Here is a 19,539-nt window from a genome sequence, read left to right on the forward strand (position 1 = left end):
TTGTTTGTTTGTTTGTTTTTTAACTAGAGATGAGTTCTCAAACTCTTGGGCTCAACCGAGACTTCCGCCTCTGCCTCCCAAAGTGCTAGGATTATAAGTGTGAGCCACATGCCTGACCAATTCAAGTTTTGTCATGAGATTGCAACAATTCAGTCACATCTTCTGGCTCCACTTCTAATTCTAGTTTTCTTGCTATTTCCACCATATCGGTAGTGACTTCTTCCACTGAAGCCTTGAATAGCTCAAGTCATCCATGAGGATTGGAATTAAGTTCTTCCAAACTCCTGTTAATGTTGATATTTTGACCTCCTCTCAAATTCATCATAAGAGTTAGAATAAACTTCTTTCGAACTCCTGTTAGTGTTAATATTTTGACCTCCTCCCATGAATCACAAATGTTCTTAATGGTACCAAAAATGGCAAATCCTTTGCAGAAGGTTTTCAATTTACTTTGCCCAGATTCATCAGAAGAATCACTATCTATGGCAGCTATAGCCTTAGGAAATGTATTTCTTAAATAAATAAAAAGACTCAAAAGTCAAAATTACTCTTTGATCTGTGGACTGCAGAATGAATGTTGTGTTTGCAGGCATGAAAACAACATTCATCTCTTTGTACATCTCCATACGGCTCTTTGGTGACAAGGTGCATTGTTAATAAGCAGTAATATTTTGAAAGGAATATTTTTTTCTGAGTAATTGGTCTCAACAATGGACTTAAAATACTCAGTAAACCATGCTGTAAACAGAAGTGCTGTCATCCAAGGTTGGTGTCCCATTTATAGAGAACAGGCAGAGTAGATTTAGCATAATCCTTAGAGGACCCAGGATTTTTCCAAATGATAAGTGAACGTTGGCTTCAACTTAAAGTCACCAGCTGCATTAGCCTTGAACAAGAAAGTCAGCCTGTCCCTTGAAGCTTTGAAGCCAGGTATTGACTTCTCCTCTCCAGCTATGACAGTTCTAGATGGCATGTTCTTCTAATAGAAGGCTGTTTCTTCTACATGGAAAAATCTGTGGTTTGCTGTGGCCACTTTCATTAATGATCTCAGCTAGATCATCTGAATAACCTGCTGCAGCTTCTGCATCAGCACTTGCTGTTTCACCTTGCACTTTTATGTTATGGAGACAGCTTCTTTCCTTAAACCTCATGATCCAACCTCTGGTAGCTCCAAACTTTTCTTCTGCAGCTTCCCCACCTCTCTCAGCCTTCATAGAATTGAAGAGAGTTAGGGCCTTACTCTGGATTAGGTTTTGGCTTAAGGGAATGTTGTGGCTGGTTTGATCTTCTACCCAGACCACTCAAACTTTCTCCGTATCAGCAATAAGACTGTTCTACTTTCTTGACAGTCACGTGTTTACTGGAGTGGCAGTTTAATATCCTTCAAAAACTTTTTCTTTGTATTCACAACTTGGCTAATTGGCATGAGACGCCTAGCTTTCTATCTATTTCAGCTCTCAATATGCCTTCCTCAATAAGCTTAATCCTTTCTAGTTTTTTATTTAAACTGACAGGCCCAGGACTTTTCTTTTCACTTGAACACTTAGAGATCATTGCAGATTACCAGTTGGCCTAATTTCAATATTGCTGTGTCTCAGGGAGTAGGGAGGTCCAAGGAGAAGGAGAGAGGTGGGGGAAACGGCTGGACAGGGGAGCAGTCAGAACACACACAACATTTATTAAGTCATTTTGTATGGGCTTGGTTCCTGGCAACCCAAAACAATTACAATTGTAACATCAAAGATCACTGGTTACAGATCATCCTAAAAGATATAATAAAAATAATAATAATAATAAAGTTTGAAATATTACCAAAATGTGACACAGAGACAGGAAGTGATCACCTGCTTTTGGAAAAATGGTGCTCATAGATTTGCTTGATCCAGGATTACCCCATACCTTCATTTGTAAAACATGCAGTATCTGCAAAGCACAGTACAGTGAAATGCAATAAAATGGGGTCCACCTGTAAATAGAGTGCATGCCAGGAGTCAGGAAAGGTGGCTGCTATTTCTATCTCTGTCCTTGAGCCATCATGGAAAGAAACCAGCCGGCTCCACGGGATGTGTCTCAGGGCATAGCACTTAAGGGATCACCAAGTTCAGGGTGTAGGTTTAATTCTCAGCATTGTAGGTCCAGAAATGTAACTTTGTTAATCCTCCAAAAAGGGATCAGTCTAAGGAAACGAGCTGAAAACAAGAAGCCTAATTATACTGACAGACATGAATGGGCAGAAGATAAGTGTTTTCTGGTCAGCACATTCCCACCAGTATAGTGCACAAAAGAAGGCAAATTATGTTAAAAGATTCCAAGTGACCATGAAATCAGAACAAGGAGAGCTGGCTGCTCTTAATGGCTAGCGTCAACAAGCAACAACTTGTCTGGTACAACAGTTATAGAGGGATGTCTCCAGCCAAGAGACTCAAGGGCTGTGTCAGCTGAACATTACACTATTCATGGAGCTCCAGTGTTCTTTTGCATTCTAAGCTTTGGATATTCCCTAGTCACCAACTTGATTGGATTGAGGTGTTTTTTTTAAACTCCATCAGCAATATCAAACCATCTCTTGGGGAGAGCTACTTCTGCAGAATGATAAGCTCTCCTATGTTTTATTTTTGGCTTTCTCAGAGGATGGCTTTTTCTTTACTTTTTCTGGAACCAATCTCAAAACTCCAAAAGCATCTGACATTGCTTATGTACTCATTGCCTAAATCCAAACTTCTTCAAATTATTTTCATTTAAAATGTTCCCCTTTTTATTAAACCTTTAATCAAAGTAAAAAAGACTAGTATTTTTGCTTAGTATGTTACCTTAATACCTCATATTTCATCAAAAAATACTGTCCAATTTTTCCAGACTGAATATGCATTTGTTCTTTTTCATTTTGATGCCCAAAATGCAAATTCTTATAAAACTCATTTCTAATTTTAGAAATGTGAGTTGATCTAAAACTGCTAGCATGACATTTCCATGAAAAAGTAAAAAGGCTTTATCCATCTTCATAAAGATATAAGTTGTGTGTTTCTCTAGATATTCAGATTACCCATACACAGTGAGAGTGCTGTATTATACACTTGTGTTGAACTTAAATACTTTAGATTCCCCTGTTTCTGGATGGAATACAACCAATTTCTTTATATTATTGAGCTATCAATATTACCCTGAAAATAGGGTATATTATATTACATACATAAATATATACAGTCATGCACTGCATAATGATGTTTCAGTCGATGACAAACTGTGCGTAGGACAGTGGTCCCAGAAGATTATAATGGAGCTAAGAATTGTTTATTTCTAGTGACTCTGTAGCCATAATGTAGCATACAATGAATTACTCAAGTGTTTGTAGTGCTGGCGTAAACAAATGCGCTGCACTGACAGTTGTATATAACACATACAAATCATGTACATTACATAATACTTGACAATAATACATGAATATGTTACTGGTTTATGTATTTAGTATACTATACTTTTTATTGTTTTAAAGCACACATTTACTTATAAAAAAAAAGAGTTAACTGTAAAATAGCCTCAGGCAGCTCCTTAAGGAGGGATTCCAGAAGGAGGCATTGTTATCCTAGGAGATGACAGTTCTCTGCGTGTTATTGCACCTGAAGACCTTCCAGTGGGACAAGATGTGGAAGTGTAAGAGTGATGTTGGCGACCCTGATCCTGTGTCACACTGGTGACCCTAATGTGTGTGTTTTTGTCTTTGTTTTCACAAAAACATTTTAAAAGTTTTTTAAAAAAATAAAATAAAATAAAAGGACCAGGAGTCACACCTCTAATCCCAGCATTTTGGGAAATGAGGCCAAGGAGGGAGGATCACTTGAGAGAGGATCACTTGAGGCCAGGAGTTCGAGACCAGCCTGGCCAACCTAGGACCCTGTATCTACCAAAAATAAAAATAAAAATTACTTGGATGCGGTGACGCACGCCTGTAGTCCCAGCTGCTCAGTAGGCTGAGGCAGGAGGATCTCTTGAGCCCAGGAGTGTGAGGCTGCAGTGAGCCAGGATTGCACCACTGTACTCTTGTCTAGGCAACAGAGCAAGACCTTGTCTCCCAAAATATAAAAAATTAAATTAAATTAAATTTTTAAAAGAATTTAAATAGAGGAAAGATTACAGAAGTATATAAAGAAATAAAACGTTTTTGCACAACTGTACAACATGTGTTTCAAGCTAACTGTTATAACAAAAGAGTCAAGAAGTTATAAAAACTGTTTATCAAGTAAAAAAGTTATAGTAAGCTGAAGTCAATTTATTACTGAAAAAAGAAAAATATTTTTTACAAATTAGTGTAACCTACATGTACAGTGTTTATAAATTAGTGTAGCCTACACGTACGGTGTTTATAAATTAGTGTAGCCTACACGTACGGTGTTTATAAATTAGTGTAGCCTACACGTACGGTGTTTATAAATTAGTGTAGCCTACACGTACGGTGTTTATAAAGTCCACAGTGGCAAACAGGAAGGTCCATTCACTCAGTGCCCACTCACTGGCTCACGCAGAGCAACTGCCAGTCCTATAGATCCATATACCATCAGTGCGGTACCATTTTAATCTTTCATACCATATTTTTACTGTAGTTTTTCCATGCTTAGATACACAAATGTTTGCCATTGCTTTCCGATTGCCTACAGTGTCAGTACAGTCACATGCTGTACAGGTTTGTAGTCTAGGAGTAACAGGCCACACCACATAGCCTAGGTGTGCAGTAGGCTCTACCATCTGGGATCGCGTATGTCTAATCTGTGATGTTTGCACCAGGACCGAATTGCCTAAGGACCCATCATTAATGGATGCAGGACAGTCTTGTGTTAGAATAAGAAATATATTTGTCTTTGGTTTCTGTTACAGAGCACCTAAAGCTCTGAGAATCTCTGGGGTGATAGGAGAGTCTTTTGTATTCATAAGGAGCCACCCCCTCCCCCACCTTCCTGAAACTCCTGCACTCAGGACTCTCCTGGACCTCACCCTCTACTCCTCTCCATCTAGCGGTTCATTTGTACCCTTTGTAATTAATGGATAAATGTAATTAAAGTGGCTTTGTGAGTTCTGTTAGCCATTCTAGCCAATTATGGGACCCTGAAGAAACGGTCATGGGAACCCTGATTTATACTCATTAGGTCAGAAGTATGGAGGCCTGGGACTTGTGACTAGTGTCTGAGTGGAGGGCAGTCTTATGGAACTGAACTCTTAAGCTGTGGGGTCTGCACCAGCTCCATGGAGTTAGTGCCAGAATTGAATTGTTGAGCATCCAGTGGATGTGAGAGGAATCAGAGAATTGGTTGTTGGTGTTGGAAAACACCCCAGCTGTAATTTCCCAAAATGGAACAAAACTCACCAATTTAATCTACTTAAGTCAACAACATAAAATATAAGAGTAAGAAAGTTGATCTTAGCTTTTCAACCTTGTGTTTCAGCACTAAACTGCTGAGCTCCTTAAGGTCTCCTTAAGAAACCTCTGTTGATATTTCTGTCATTTCCTTTGTCATCCAGAAAACCACCAGGATGGCTAGATAGTAGAAAGGAGTACTTTAATGGTGATATTGGTTTGCAAGCTGGGAAGGGAAAGTCTCCACCTTGGAAGGTGGTCTCTCTCCCAAGAGGAGGACAAGTTGGATTTTATGCGTCACAGGGCTGGTGTCACACAGATTTAGCAGGTTTGGGGGGAAGCTGTGCATTTATGAGGGGAGCCATACGCATATGCAATCGGTAAACATATATGTAACATACACCCCGTGTTCACTTTGGGGGCAGAGTTTTAGTATTAAAATGAGGTGGAATTTGGTTCTGTGTCAAAAGGTAAACTGGAGGACACAACGACAGTTTGTGTGCAGCCTCTATACACTGCCTGAAACTGGTGTGAGGTCTGTAATAGTTTATCAGGAGCGTGTAGTAAGGCCGGTCCTCTGTCCCAACAGAGTTGTGGCGAGTTGTGAATCAGCCTGATGGCTCATATTGTTAGGGAGTTTATAAGAGTGTGATTTTTCTTATAGTTGTAAGAATTTAGAAATTGGCCAGGTCAGCTGGGCCTTTAAACTTAGGGCCCGTCTTAGTTGATAAAGGCCTCTAAGATCACACTTTACTCTGTCTAAACAGAAAAAAAAAGAGAAAAAAGAAAAAGCCCACATGTCTTTGTAAGTGTGGTGGATCAATGTAATTAACGGTCTCAGTTAGTGATCTCCCTTTTCCATACCCCTTCCAATGTTACTTTGCATTTCTTCCCATCATGAGGCAGGCAGGGACACCCTTATATCTTACTTTGGCCAGTAGAAAGGGCAAAGTGATGATGTGCCAGTTCCAAGCTTAGGCTCCCAAGGCCTTATTCATTCCTATTTATGCCATGCTTCTGTGTGATTGCCAGGAGGATAAGCTTGCCTGCTGGGGAAAGGGACACGACCAGTTGTTGCATTTGAGACTCCAGCATGAGAGATCGCATAGTACTCAGCCAGCCCACCAGCTGACCATCTGTGGTCACCATAAATGAAGGAACCCAGTGAGATCAGCTGAGCTGGCTCAGATTCACAGAAGCAGCCAGCCAATCTAAATACTCCTGGGAAATAATAGAGTATGGTGTTAAATCTCCAAGTGTTTAAGTGTTTTTTAATGCAGCAATATTTAGGTGAGACAATAGGTTTATTGATTATTACATTAAAATAACATTATTTTAATGGGGTGTCTTTTTATACAGCCATATTTAGGAGAGACAATACGTCTATTTATTATTACATTAAAATAGCGTTGTTTCTGGCCAGGCGCTGTGGCTCACACCTGTAATCCCAGCACTTTGGGAGACCAAGGTGGGAGGCTCCTTTGAGCCCAGGAGTTTGAGACCAGACTGGGCAACACAGCACAACCTCATCTCTACAAAAATAAAATAAACTTTGAAAATAACGTTATTTCTTTTCTCCTAGAGTAAAATGAATAACGAACTAGGTGCTTTGCTCCCCTAAAACTCAAATGTTGTGTAAGTTCAGCATTTGTGATTTCAGGGACAAAGTCATCATGGGAAGCAAATGCAGCTATGTTTTGTACAAATGTGGTACAGTATACAGTGCTGGCCCATTAATGTTTCTCTTACGTTCTCCCTAACTAGCTATTCTCTCCTTCCTATTAATTCTCCCTGCTCAGTTTACACAGATATGCAAGTGTTTTCCACCCTGACTGACAGCAACAGAAGTGGTCCTTTGACTTTGTTTCTGTCTTCCCTCTTCTTCCTTTAATTACCAGAACCCTATAGATCTCTATCTACAGTGGACACTTACGCTTTAACTCCCTGCAGTCTGACATCTGCTCCCTGAACTCAACTGAAACAGCTCTCTGAAAGGTCATAAATGGCCCTTGAATTGTACACATTTATTGTATTTATTTTTGAGGTAGGATCTCGCTGTGTCACCCAGACTGCAGTGCAGTGGCAGGATCCTAGCGCACTGCAGCCTTGAACTCCTGGGTTCAGGTGTTCCTTCCACTTCAGACTCCAGAGTAGCTGGGAGTGCAGGCTCAAGACACCACTCCCAGCTAATTTTTGTATTTTTGGTAGACATGGGGATTCGCCATGTTGCTCAGGCTGGCCTCTAACTCCTGGCTGCAGTGATCCTTCTGCCTTAGCCTCCCAAAGCACTGGGATCATAGGCGTGAGCCACTTCGCCCAACTTTATCATGTCATTGTTCTTACCAGACTCCTCTATAACATTTGATGATACTGAGCACACTTCTCAAATGTCTCCTTTGGCCTTAAGCAGGGACAAAATCCCATTGAGTTTGCTTAGAAAAAAAGACAACTTTCTCAGGCGGAATCAGAAGCCTTTCCCAAAATACGAAGTCAGGAAGCTCAGCCTGGCGTCCCTGCACAGCACCGGGGCCGAGGTCACCCTCCCGCACTCCACGTGCTCCCGTTTCTCGGTTCTTTTCATGCTGTCCTCTCTGTTTCTCTGTGTGCTGTCTTTCTCTGCCTCAGCAGGTACCATGGCCATGCCCAGCCACCCCAGGCCCGGTTCGAGCACCCCACTGACTGATTTGCTTCACTGAGTTCCAGTTTCTCGTTCTTGGGAAAGATGAGTGGCCCCAGCGTGACTCAGGTGTCTACTGTTAATCCATAAATGGGCAGAGACACACATTCAGAATGTCACGGATGCCCACCCCTGGCATAAATAGAATATAGAATGGTAGGCATCCCCAAATGTGCCTCCAGCATCTTGTCTAGTTCCCACTAGTGGAGCAGTCTCAGCTGTACTCCCCACCTTCCTCTCTGACCACTTCTCAGTCACCTCACTGACCTCCTCCTCTTCCGTTTATCCTCAACAACTGGCTGAGAATATTCTGTTCCTTCTAAATCTGGGCTCTTTTCCTGAGCTTTCAGTTCCATTGATATGACATTAACTGTTTGGTTTATTGTTGTTGTTGTTCTATTCCAAAATCTGTATGTCTTATCCTGACATTCTCTGCAGTTGCACACTCAAATTTCCATCCTGCTGCCTGCTAATTCTGCATGCATTTTCCCCCGCATATGACATATCCAAATCCTCTATTTTTTTCTCTCTGATCCTTTTCTTTCTTTCATCCTCCTCCTCCCCCTGCCCTTATTTGAGACCACCATCATCCCAGCCATTCCCTTCTCCCTGATCCCTGCTGGTTCACTCTATTGCCAACCACTATTGACATTTTTCTACATTATCATTTTCTCCCTACTCCACTTAATTAAAAAAAAAATTCTGCTCTCCTCTCCATTACCTACACCAGGCCCTGATCATCTCTCCAGAGCTATATTAGCACTCCTGACACACAGTTGGGTTTTTTTGTTTTGTTTGTTTGTTTGTTTTGAGATGGAGTCTCACTATCGCCCAGGCTGGAGCCAGCTCAGCTTACTGCAACCTTTGCGTCCCAGGTTCAAGCGATTCTCATGCCTCAGCCTCCCAAGTAGCTGGGATTACGGGCCCGCACCAACATGCCTGGCTAATTCTTTTGTATTTTTAGTAGAGACATGGTTTCACCATGTTGGCCAGGCTGGTGTCAAACTCCTTACCTCAGGTGATTCACCTTCCTCAGCCTCCCAAAGTGCTGGAGTTACAGTTGAGAGCCACCGTGCCCGGCCTGACATAAAGTTTTGTGTGAACATTTTTACCTTAAACACCCACATAACTACTTTTGTTTCAGAATGGATTAGAGAAGAATTCAACCGGTAGAAGTAATTAAAAACAAATTTCATTCTTTTATCTGTGGAAGAACAGTTGAAGAGATTCAAATAGTTCATCTACGCCAGCCCTTCAAAACAGCTGAAACACTCCTTTCTCCCTCCCTCTTTTCTCTTCTATCCTTTCTTTCCCAGGTCAGCACTTGCCGTGGATATCAACAATCCCTCAAGAAATCTCAGCCTGGGCTTTTTGCCTCCAGCCTGACCCTTTCAGTATCCCGCCCTCTGCCCTCTTGATCTCGTACTACAAACACCCAAAGAACAGCAACGTCAGGGACAAAACTTCCCTTCCGGGGTAGGTGTGGTTGGGCGAGAAATAGAACGAATGGAGCTGGTCAGGCAGGAGCAACGGTGCAGGCTGTGAGCTTTACACATGAAATATTTCAGCCACCACCTTTGTCTTGGCGCTTAAAGTTGTGTTGTTGTTTTTTAGAGATAAGGTCTCACTCTGTCACCCACGCTGGAGTACGGTGGCATGATCACAGCTCACCGCAACTTTGAACTCTTGACCTCAAGCAGTTCTCTCACCTCAGCCTCTTGAGTAGCTAAGACTATTGCAGGCACATGCTACCAGGTCCAGCTAATTTTTTAAATTTTTTGTAGAGATATGGTCTTGCTCTGTTGCTGGTCTCAAATTCATGGCCTCAAGCAATCCTCTGGCCTCTGCTTCCCAAAGTGCTGGGATGACAGTGTGAGCCACCATACCTAGCCTAATTTTCATTTTTTTATTTTTATTTATTCGTGTATTTATTTTGAGACAGAGTCTCACTCTGTCACCCCGGCTGGAGTGCAGTGACACTATCTCGGCTCACTGCAAACTCCGCCTCCTGGGTTCAAGTGATTCTCCTGCCTCAGCCTCCTGAGTAGCTGGGATTACAGACATGCGCTACCACACCCGGCTAATTTTTGTATTTTTTGTAGAGACAGGGTTTGGCCATGTTAGCCAGGCTGGTCTTGAACTCTGGGCCTCCAGCAATCCATTCACCTTGGCCTCCCAGAGTGCTGGGATTATAGGCGTGAGCCACAGTGCCTGGCCAAATTTCTAATATTTTAAAACCGTAGTGTATGAACCTCTGGCACCCATTGAATAGTAGGGAATTGTGGGCAGCCTTATTTTGCTCCTGACTTTAATGGGAATGTGTTAAAGTTACCATGCTTACTACAGGCTCTGGTAAAGACCCTTTTTCAGGTTAAGGAAGTTCCATTATCTCTTATTACTGTTTTGAGGTTTTTTTTTTTTTTGGTTTTTGTTTTTACATAAACATGTTTGGATGTTATCAGATGCTCTTTCAACTTCTGTTGAGACAAGTCACTTTCTTTTTCCTTTCATAACGACTTGTTTCATAGAGTTTGTTCCTTTATTTCTGGGAAAATCCTAAACATACTTGTTTAAAAGTCATTTTGATTTTCTTCTCTTATGTGTGCTTTATTGCTCTATATTTGCCTTCCCATTTTGATTTGTTGACTGCTGCTTGTTTTTCCTCAGTGTTTATAGTCCTGGGGCCTTGGAGTGAGCTGTTTTCTCTCTCCCGCTCCCCTCCTCTCCCTCTTTTGCCTTCTCCTGGCCCTTGCCTTCTGGTCCGGCTTCAGACCTTGTATTGGCAGCTCTGGCCTTCCCATCTACCATGAGACTGAGAGTTCTGCAGAAACAGTCATCAAGACAGTGAGGAACTTGGCCCAGGCCCTGTACCTTTCTCCTTCTGAGCGCACAGCAAGAATACCACTGTATATCAGCAGTACTCCCTGGCAGCAAAAGTTGCTATCTTCAGGCTCTTTTCAGAGATTAGAGAACACCCAAACCCCAGTTTTAGATATTGAGCCTGGCTCCAGTCCTTCACCATCGTGAAATACTCTTTGGTAGGAATGGAACTGCCACTCACCTTAGATATTTCAGAACCTAGAAACTCCTGGGAGCATAGTTTTAGCCTCTGCATTCCACTGTGTGTGTGTGTGTGTGTGTGTGTGTGTGTGTGTGTGTGTGTGTCTGTATGTGTGTTTCTAGGACATGGAGAAAACCGCCATATCATTTTAATTTGTTTCAGCGTGAGATGTTTGGATCAGGATGGGTACTTCAAAGATGAACTCAGTGACTTTGCTTTTGGTTTTATCCCTCTTTCAACACTTTGCATAGTTCTTTGAACGTAAGTCTCTAAAAACGTTTCTGGAATTGAACCCATTTCATGATCAACTGGAAACTGAGTATAGTCTCATCACAAATATACTGTGGAGGAAGTTCATTCATCAATAGCACTTTGATCTAGATGAATTAATCCTTTCTGTGTGAAGGATTTCAAGACTCAGTCCCTGTTCATATGCATAGAGTGGCTCTAAAGAAAGGTAGGCATATTCAGATAATTACTAGGACAGACAATTACCACATTCTCAATAAATAATTGGAGATAGCAAGGATGATATAAGAAGAGTTGCTTCATCTACAATTCAACTCTAAGGAGTCAATTTAATATTTCTTATATATGCTTTCATTATTATATCTTCATACTTTCTCTGCCTGCCTTCACTTATCATTGCTATGGTGAAATGTATGCAAGTAACTAGCCTATTTATCTGAATTTATAGTCTCCTCTTTAATCAAAATTTCATTTATCAAGCTTCCTTCCAGAGGTCATAACTCCTACATCTCAGGTTAGTAAATTACCTTCACCTCCCTTCTACCTTTTATTTCTTTTGCTTTTAAATTTTGTCTCTGTTAAGTGCCAACTCTTTTGTCTCTGGCTGTAGAGTGTCCCAGAAGCTATTATATAGAGCTGTAGACATGATAATCTCCACCTTCCAAAACAAAGTCTGATTCCTCTTTTTTTTTTCTTCAGATGAAGTCTTACTCCGTCGCCCAGGCTGGAGTGCAGTGGCACAATCTCGGCTCACTGCAACCTCAGTCTCCTGGGTTCAAGCGATTCTCGTGCCTCAGCCTCCAGGGTAGCTGGGACTACAGGCACCCGCCACCACACCTGGCTAATTTTTTGTATTTTTAGTAGAGATGGGGTTTCAGCATGTTGGTTAGGCTGGTCTTGAACTCCTGACCTCAGGAGATCCACCCACCTCGACCTCCCAAAGTGCTGGGACTACAGTTGTGAGCTACTGCGCCCAGCCTGATTGCCCTTTTTGAATCTTAAATTATCTTACCTTGGGTTCCAACTCAATGCATACATCTCCATACTCACATCGGTTTTCTCTTACAGCCCTCCAATCTGGAGGATAGTCTTCTGCTGTCATCTTTCTTTAACAGGTTCTGATTTAAACCTGAAAATGAATCACCACCAAAGTAAACGGCAAACAGAAATCCAAATGTGGGACTCCTATTTTATCACTAACAGTCTTAATAATCAACATATATTTTTCACGTGGACAAGTACTAATAAGCCAGAATACCTTGCACTGATTCATGATCACAGAATTGCTCCCTTGTCTACTTAGCACGTAGGTAAGATCTTACACTATAGTTGTATTTTGCTATACTCAGACTATGTTCTAATCAGATTTTTAAGATTCTGTGCAATAATCTTCTTCATAGAGCCTCTGTCAATATTTATTCAGATGCTTCTTCTTTATCATCTTTAAATTAAACTCTGAGGAGAATTTTTAAGTAGCAAACTATGCAAATTGCAATTGTCTAATGTTGGCCCTTCATCGTATTGTCAATGCCCCTTTAGCACTTTCTTCTAAATGCTTCACTCAACCTTCACATCAGCTCTCATCACACTGTTAGCATCATTTTTCTTATTTTTAAAATGGAAAAAAATATTATTTATATTTTCTACAATATTATTAATTAGGTTTCGCTGATTTTCTGCAATATTATCAATTAGGTTTCATTGATTTCTGACAATCCAACTTTTTTTTTTTAATTTTAGAGACGGTCTGTCTCTGTTGCCCAGGCTGGAGTGTGGCACGATCATAGCTCAACTCCTGGGCTCAAACAACCCTCCTGCCTCAGCCTCCTAAGTAGCTGGGATCACAGGTGCTTGCCACCATGGTTGGCTAATTTTTTAATTTTTTACAGAGATGAGGGTCTCACTATGTTGGCCAGGCCGATCTCAAACTCCTGGCTTCAAGTAATCCTTCTGCCTCGACCTCCCACTGTGCCTGGCCAATCCAACCTTGAGAACATCCTGTCTTAAATAACCAGCTATTTGATGGCAAAATAAAATTTTTGTAGGTCAACAAAGAGTGTAATATTATGTGGCAAAAGTTAATACTATATATTATTTTTCCCTAAATGTAAGTCCAACTCAACATTTGGAAAACAATTTACAAAACTGTGTCCAAACTATTTTCTAATAATAAATATAAACATTCTTTACCTTGGAAAAGATTTACTGGTTTCATTTCCTTCTCAGGAAAAGAAAAAAGGCTTAAGTGCAGAAACAATCTTATGAGCAAAGTCCTTTCATGACTAATGTTGTCATTCAAATCCTCCCACTCTTGTGCCATGCTTCTCAAACTGGGGGGTTGTTCCCCCCAGGAGTGGGCTTCCATGTGCTGAAAGTATATAAACTCATGAGCATCTTCATGAAATACTGTTATTCTCTAGCTTTGTCAGGAGGGAGACTAAAATTATTTAGCTGATGATCTAAAGCATTATTTTTATATTAAAATAAACATGGATATCTTATGGAGTAGAGGCAAAATACGCCTGGACTTTTAAGATAAAACTGGAAGCTTCAAAAACAATTTTGTTCTTCTGGAAAATTTATGTTTTACATCTTGTCTATCTCTAGAAAGCTAATTTTATTATTCTAATACTGTCCTTCTGTTAGAATTTTGCCTCCTCTGTAATTTCATTCATGCAGTCATTTATATCAGAAGAGTTGTAGCTGGTGGATGAAGCCAGAATGTCCGTGGGCTATTTGTTCCTTTGACTCATGTATTTTGACTGAGGTGGAAGATTAACATCTGCTATGATACAGAATGACCCATGGTGCTGTTCATGAAATACAGCTTTGTGGCTCCTGGTGACATGATTTTTATAAACTATTCACGTTAGTCTTATATGAATGGATTTAACATTTTATTGTATAGTGCCATATTCTTTCCACAATAAGAAAGATGATAGAAAACTGTTAGTACTGTAAAAATTTTAACATGTGGGAAAAATATGGTTCCCGAGTTTGTCATGTGGTCACCTGCCTGGAGAATGAGAAACGTCAGAAGACAGAAGACAAGTACTTACTAACCACACCAGGTGGGCTCAGATCTGTCTGTTTATTCACAAAATCATTACGCTGCTGCTAAAAGCTCTGTCGTCTTGTCTTATTGAAGAATATATGTCAACCTTGGCAAAATTAAAGAAATGAATAAGAACCTAATGAATCCTATTCAGTTTATGTACTTCCCACCAAATTTTCTTCTTATCTTTGCCAAATATTGTTGTTTTCACATAGTGAAAAGAAATCAAGAAATGCTGTGCGCTGCTTTTCCAAATTAATTTTAATTTATATTTCCATATATCAACATGGTTTTCAAAGTGACATTTTTATAACTCAGCTTGACAAAATTAATTTTATTTCATGTTTTTGTGCATCAGCATGAACTCCACAGTTGACATTTTTATAGCTCTGCAGTGAACTTCTGTTGTAATATGACTGTTTTTGCTTGCCATCTCCTATTCTTAGTCACATGGGTTTTTCCCTGCTGCATTTTTGTTTTTGCAATCATAAATAGCATTACTATAAATATTTTTAAATAAATAACTTCTAAATATGTTTATTTCCTTGGAGAATGTTCCAGAGAATAAGATTATTTTGCCAAATCATACCCAGTAATTTCATAGCTCATCATATTTTTTTCTCAGGACAACCAAGATAATTGACAATGTGACCAAAAACATTTAAAATTTGTCATTCTCAGATACAAGAGCGCTGATATTTTGTAATTTCTATTTATTTAGTAGATAACTGTAAAATAGTATTTTTTAATTATTTTTTATTTTATTTATTTTTTATTTTGCTTTGTTGTCAAGCTGGTTTTGAGAACTTCTGGCTTCAAGTGATCCTCCCACCCAGACCTCCCAAAGTGCTGGGATTACAGGTGTGAAGCACAGAGCACGGCCTAAAATAGTATCTTAATATTATTAGAAACACTTATTAAATAAATATGCATTTATCTGTATGTTTTTTTATCTGTAGTTCCATGTTATTGAATGATCCATTAATTTCTTTTACCCAGTTTTCAAATGGAATGTGATACATTTGTATCAATTAGTTGCATATTTTAGAAAGTAAGCTTTTTAAAGAGCATCAGATATATCAAGCACACTGAAATGTATACAAAATAATAAAAGATATATCCTGAAAACACTATATAGTTCAATAAATTTAGCATTTTTTCATATTTATTTGTTTCTGCCTTTTTTTTTTTTTTAGAGAAGGGGTCTTGCTATGTTGCCCAGGTTGGTCTTCAACTCCTGGCCTCAAGCAATCCTCCTGCCTCAGCCTCCCAAAGTGCTAGGATTACACGTGTGAGCCACCACATGTGGGCTTGTTTTGGTTTTTGATAAGCGGATGAGGCAGATTCAGAAATGAAACACATCTGACATAATTGAAGCCCCTTTGGAACCCCCTCTGACTCAGTTCCCTTCCTTCATTCTCTAGAGCTAGCCATCACTCCAAATGTCATGTTTATTATAACCACTCACATTTTTATACCATTCCTACATATATATGTAAAGCAAAAATATCATGTTTTACATGCTTTCAAGCATTATTTAAGTGTTTTTTGGTTTTGTTTTGTTCTGTTTTTTGAGATGGAGTCTCACTCTGTCACCCAGGCTGGAGTGCAGTGGCGTAATCTTGGCTCGCTGCAACCTCCACCTACCAGGTTCAAGAGATTCTTCTGCCTCAGCCTCCCAAGTAGCTGGGACTACAGGTGTGTGCCACCACACCCAGCTAATTTTTGTATTTTTAGTAGAGACAGGGTTTCGCCATATTGGCCATCTGGTCTCAAACTCCTGACCTTGTGATCCACCCACCTCAGCCTCCCAAAGCGCTGGGATTACAGGCATGAGCTACCATGCCCAGCCCTTAAGTGGTATTTTCTTTACATGTCATGTTGTAATTTTTCTTTTTATATCAAGATTATACTAAGTTTAATTCACTTTGAGACATGTAGATCTAGTGTATTTATTTTAGTGGCTGTATATTATTTCAAATTACTTATCTTTTTCTGATTGAAGATCATGTCAGTTTCTAATTTTTTGAGATTACAAATCATAATTCTGAGCATTCTCTTGCATCTATTTCTCCTCTTTATATCTCTATATTTATATATGCATTTATAATATATATGTGTGTGTATACATCTGTGTCTGCATTTACACATCATCATATACTGTAAATACACACATCCACACATACTATGCATATACCTACCTAAAAGTGAAACTTACATGTATATTCCTAGAAGTGACATGGCTGATTCTTACTGCCCAATTGCTCTACAAAATCACTACATTGTATTTAGTTTCCTACCAACAGTATAAAGGAGTTTCATTTTCTCTATATCTGTATCAATCAGGAATGCACTTCATTGCATGTATAGGACATCTGACTCACAGTGACTTCTTTAATAAGAGTTTGCCTTTTCTCACATAACATTTTGGAGACAAGCAGCTGCTACTACTGGAGCAGATCAATAAGGTCAGAAGTGGCGTGTCTGTGAGGAGCTTGGCTTCGCTTTCATGCTCGTCTCCCAAGGTTATATGAAGGCTACAGTGATATGAGACATCACTTCTCTGCTCAGAGGAGGATGAAGAGAGGGATGCCAGAAGAGGCAAAGCTTCCCAGTGCTCTTCAGCCCACTTCCACACCCAAAGCTGCGGCTCGTGGCCTCCTCCAGCCGGAAGGGAGGTCAGACTCTAGTACCGGGCAGCCAGGGACACAGGGATTGGAGATGATGTTTCACCGGCTGACCAGGAGTATCTGCTCCACCATCCCTGCCAAGGCTCCGCAGGCTTTCACATTTTTTCACCAATCTCAATTTTACATTTCCCTGATGGCAAGTGAAGCTGAACGTCTTTCATACCTTTCTAGTTTCTGCCTCTGTCACTTGTGTGTTCACATAGTGGGAACATGTTTCTGTTTAATTGTTTTGTCGTTTTTCTTAATGTGTAGATCTTTATAGATTTTGGATACAAATCCTTAGTAGATTATGTGCATCACACAAATATTATTTTAATCTATGGCTTATATTTTTAGTGTATAGTATTTTTTGATACACAGAAGTTTTTGGTTTTAAAGTAGTTACATTTATCTGTATTTTCTTAAATGTCTTGTGGTTTTGACATCTTCTTTAAGAAACTTGAGGTCATAAAGGTATGTTTCTATGTTTTCACTTTCACACTTAAGTGTCAAATCCAAATCTGAGGACCGACTGATTTTTGTTCATGGCATATGTGGTAGAGAACTACTTTTTTTTTCCATCATGGATAATCAGTTGTCCTCAAACCGCTTACTGAATTGAGTGATTCCTTCCCCAAATGGTTTCCTTTCCCCACTATTTTATTTCTTTCCTATATCTAACTTCCATGTATGTGTGTGTATGTGTGTGTGTGTGTGTGTGTGTGTATAAATATATGTTATTTGTGCTTTGGGACTCTTTCTTCTTGTTGATTGGTGTATTCGTTTTCTACCAAACTTTAGTTTTATCACAAATCTGATAGCTAATAGAAATACTTCTCTTCTTTGTTCTTCAACATTTTAATGTCAATTCTTGGTCTTTTACTCCTTATATATATTTTAGAATCAGTTTATCAAGTTCTAGAAAAAAAATACTTGCATTTATTTTATGGCTTAATTTGAAAAGAATGGCTGGCTTTGAATTTTATCTTCTCATATGTCTTGGGAATATTGGAGATAGCCCCTATCTAGTCCTAAAGTCAGTGGCTGGCATAGTTCTGTTCCTGGGTTCCAGGCTGCATCTGTCTCCCTGCATATCTAAGCCCATAGCTTGCTAAAATCGACAGGTTAAAGTGATGGACAAGGAACCTTTTCTTCCACCTCCTTTCAGAAGCATGAGAGCCCTTCGCTAGCCTGCTCTGGTCCCTCTGCATTGAGTGAGCTGCTTAGACTCCCTCTACCTCTGGAAAACGGAACTTCTTGGCCATCGCTTTCTGATTCCAGACCTGGAATACAGATAGTGATTGTCTTCATCCCTGTTCACTGCTCTGAGTTAGTCTTTGAATTTTTATCCATTTAAGGGTTTTACTTGTTTAGGAACCCAGATTTTCCTTCTGGTTTTACATTTTTATTCTTTACTGATTTGTTACTAACTAACTGTTTGAAGGTAACGGAGTTTTCAAAGAATGAATGTAGTACATCATCCTGATGGGAAGTGAAAGACTATTGGCCCGGTGTGGTGGCTCACGCCTGTAATCCCAGCACTTTGGGAGGCTGAGGCTGGTGGATCACAAGGTCAGGAGTTCAAGGTCAGCCTGGCTAACATAGTAAAACCCCGTCTCTACTAAAAGTACAAAAAGTAGCTGGGTGTGGTGGCAGACGCCTATTGTCCCAGCTACTTGGGAGGCTAAGGCAGGAGAATCACTTGAACCCAGGAGGAGGGGGTTGCAGTGATCCAAGACGGTGCCATTGCACTCCAGCCTGGGCTGCAGAGTGAGACTCCGTCTAAAAAAAAAAAAATTTAAGTTTAAATTGTGACATGAAAATATCATTTTCCTTCCTATTTGTCACATTTTACTCTATACTTGAATTTATCCAATAGGTATATTCGCCTTTAATGTTAAGCTGTATTTTTCAATATTCATGGATTTATACACATTTCAGAGACAGAATAAACACATAATTGAATTTTTATTTAGGTTATTGGGGATTTGGCTATGTTTTTGAGTGCATGTGTGTGCATTTCAATAAAGAGAAACTTCTAGTGTGTGTGTGAGCTTTGGAAAATTACTTTGTTTCTCTGTACTTCAGTTTCCTTTTCTGTAAAACACATGTAGTAATAATGTCTACTTTTTAGGACTCTTGAATTTATGTATGTAGATGAGTTAATATATTTCGAGCACTGAAAACACTGCTAGACACCTTGTAAGTTCTCTCCATGTTTACTGTTGTTATAACTAACTCTACTCGATCTTTTAATTTTATGTTTTTAGTTAGGTTAGTCAAGAGTATGAAATTTATCTCTCTTTGTTCTACTCTTTCTCTTTTTTTCTTTACAAAGATAATCAAATATCTCTGTTCTTACCTTCCTTTATTTCCTCATGAGGATTTTACTTCTTTTTTCTTTTTTTTTAAATAGAGATGGGTTTTTGCCATGTTGCCCAGGCTGGTCTCAAACTCCTGAGCTCAAGAGATTCTCCTACC

The sequence above is a fragment of the Macaca thibetana genome, chromosome 18 (genome assembly GCF_024542745.1).
Source record: "Macaca thibetana thibetana isolate TM-01 chromosome 18, ASM2454274v1, whole genome shotgun sequence".
In the NCBI taxonomy this organism is placed as follows: Eukaryota; Metazoa; Chordata; class Mammalia; order Primates; family Cercopithecidae; genus Macaca; species Macaca thibetana.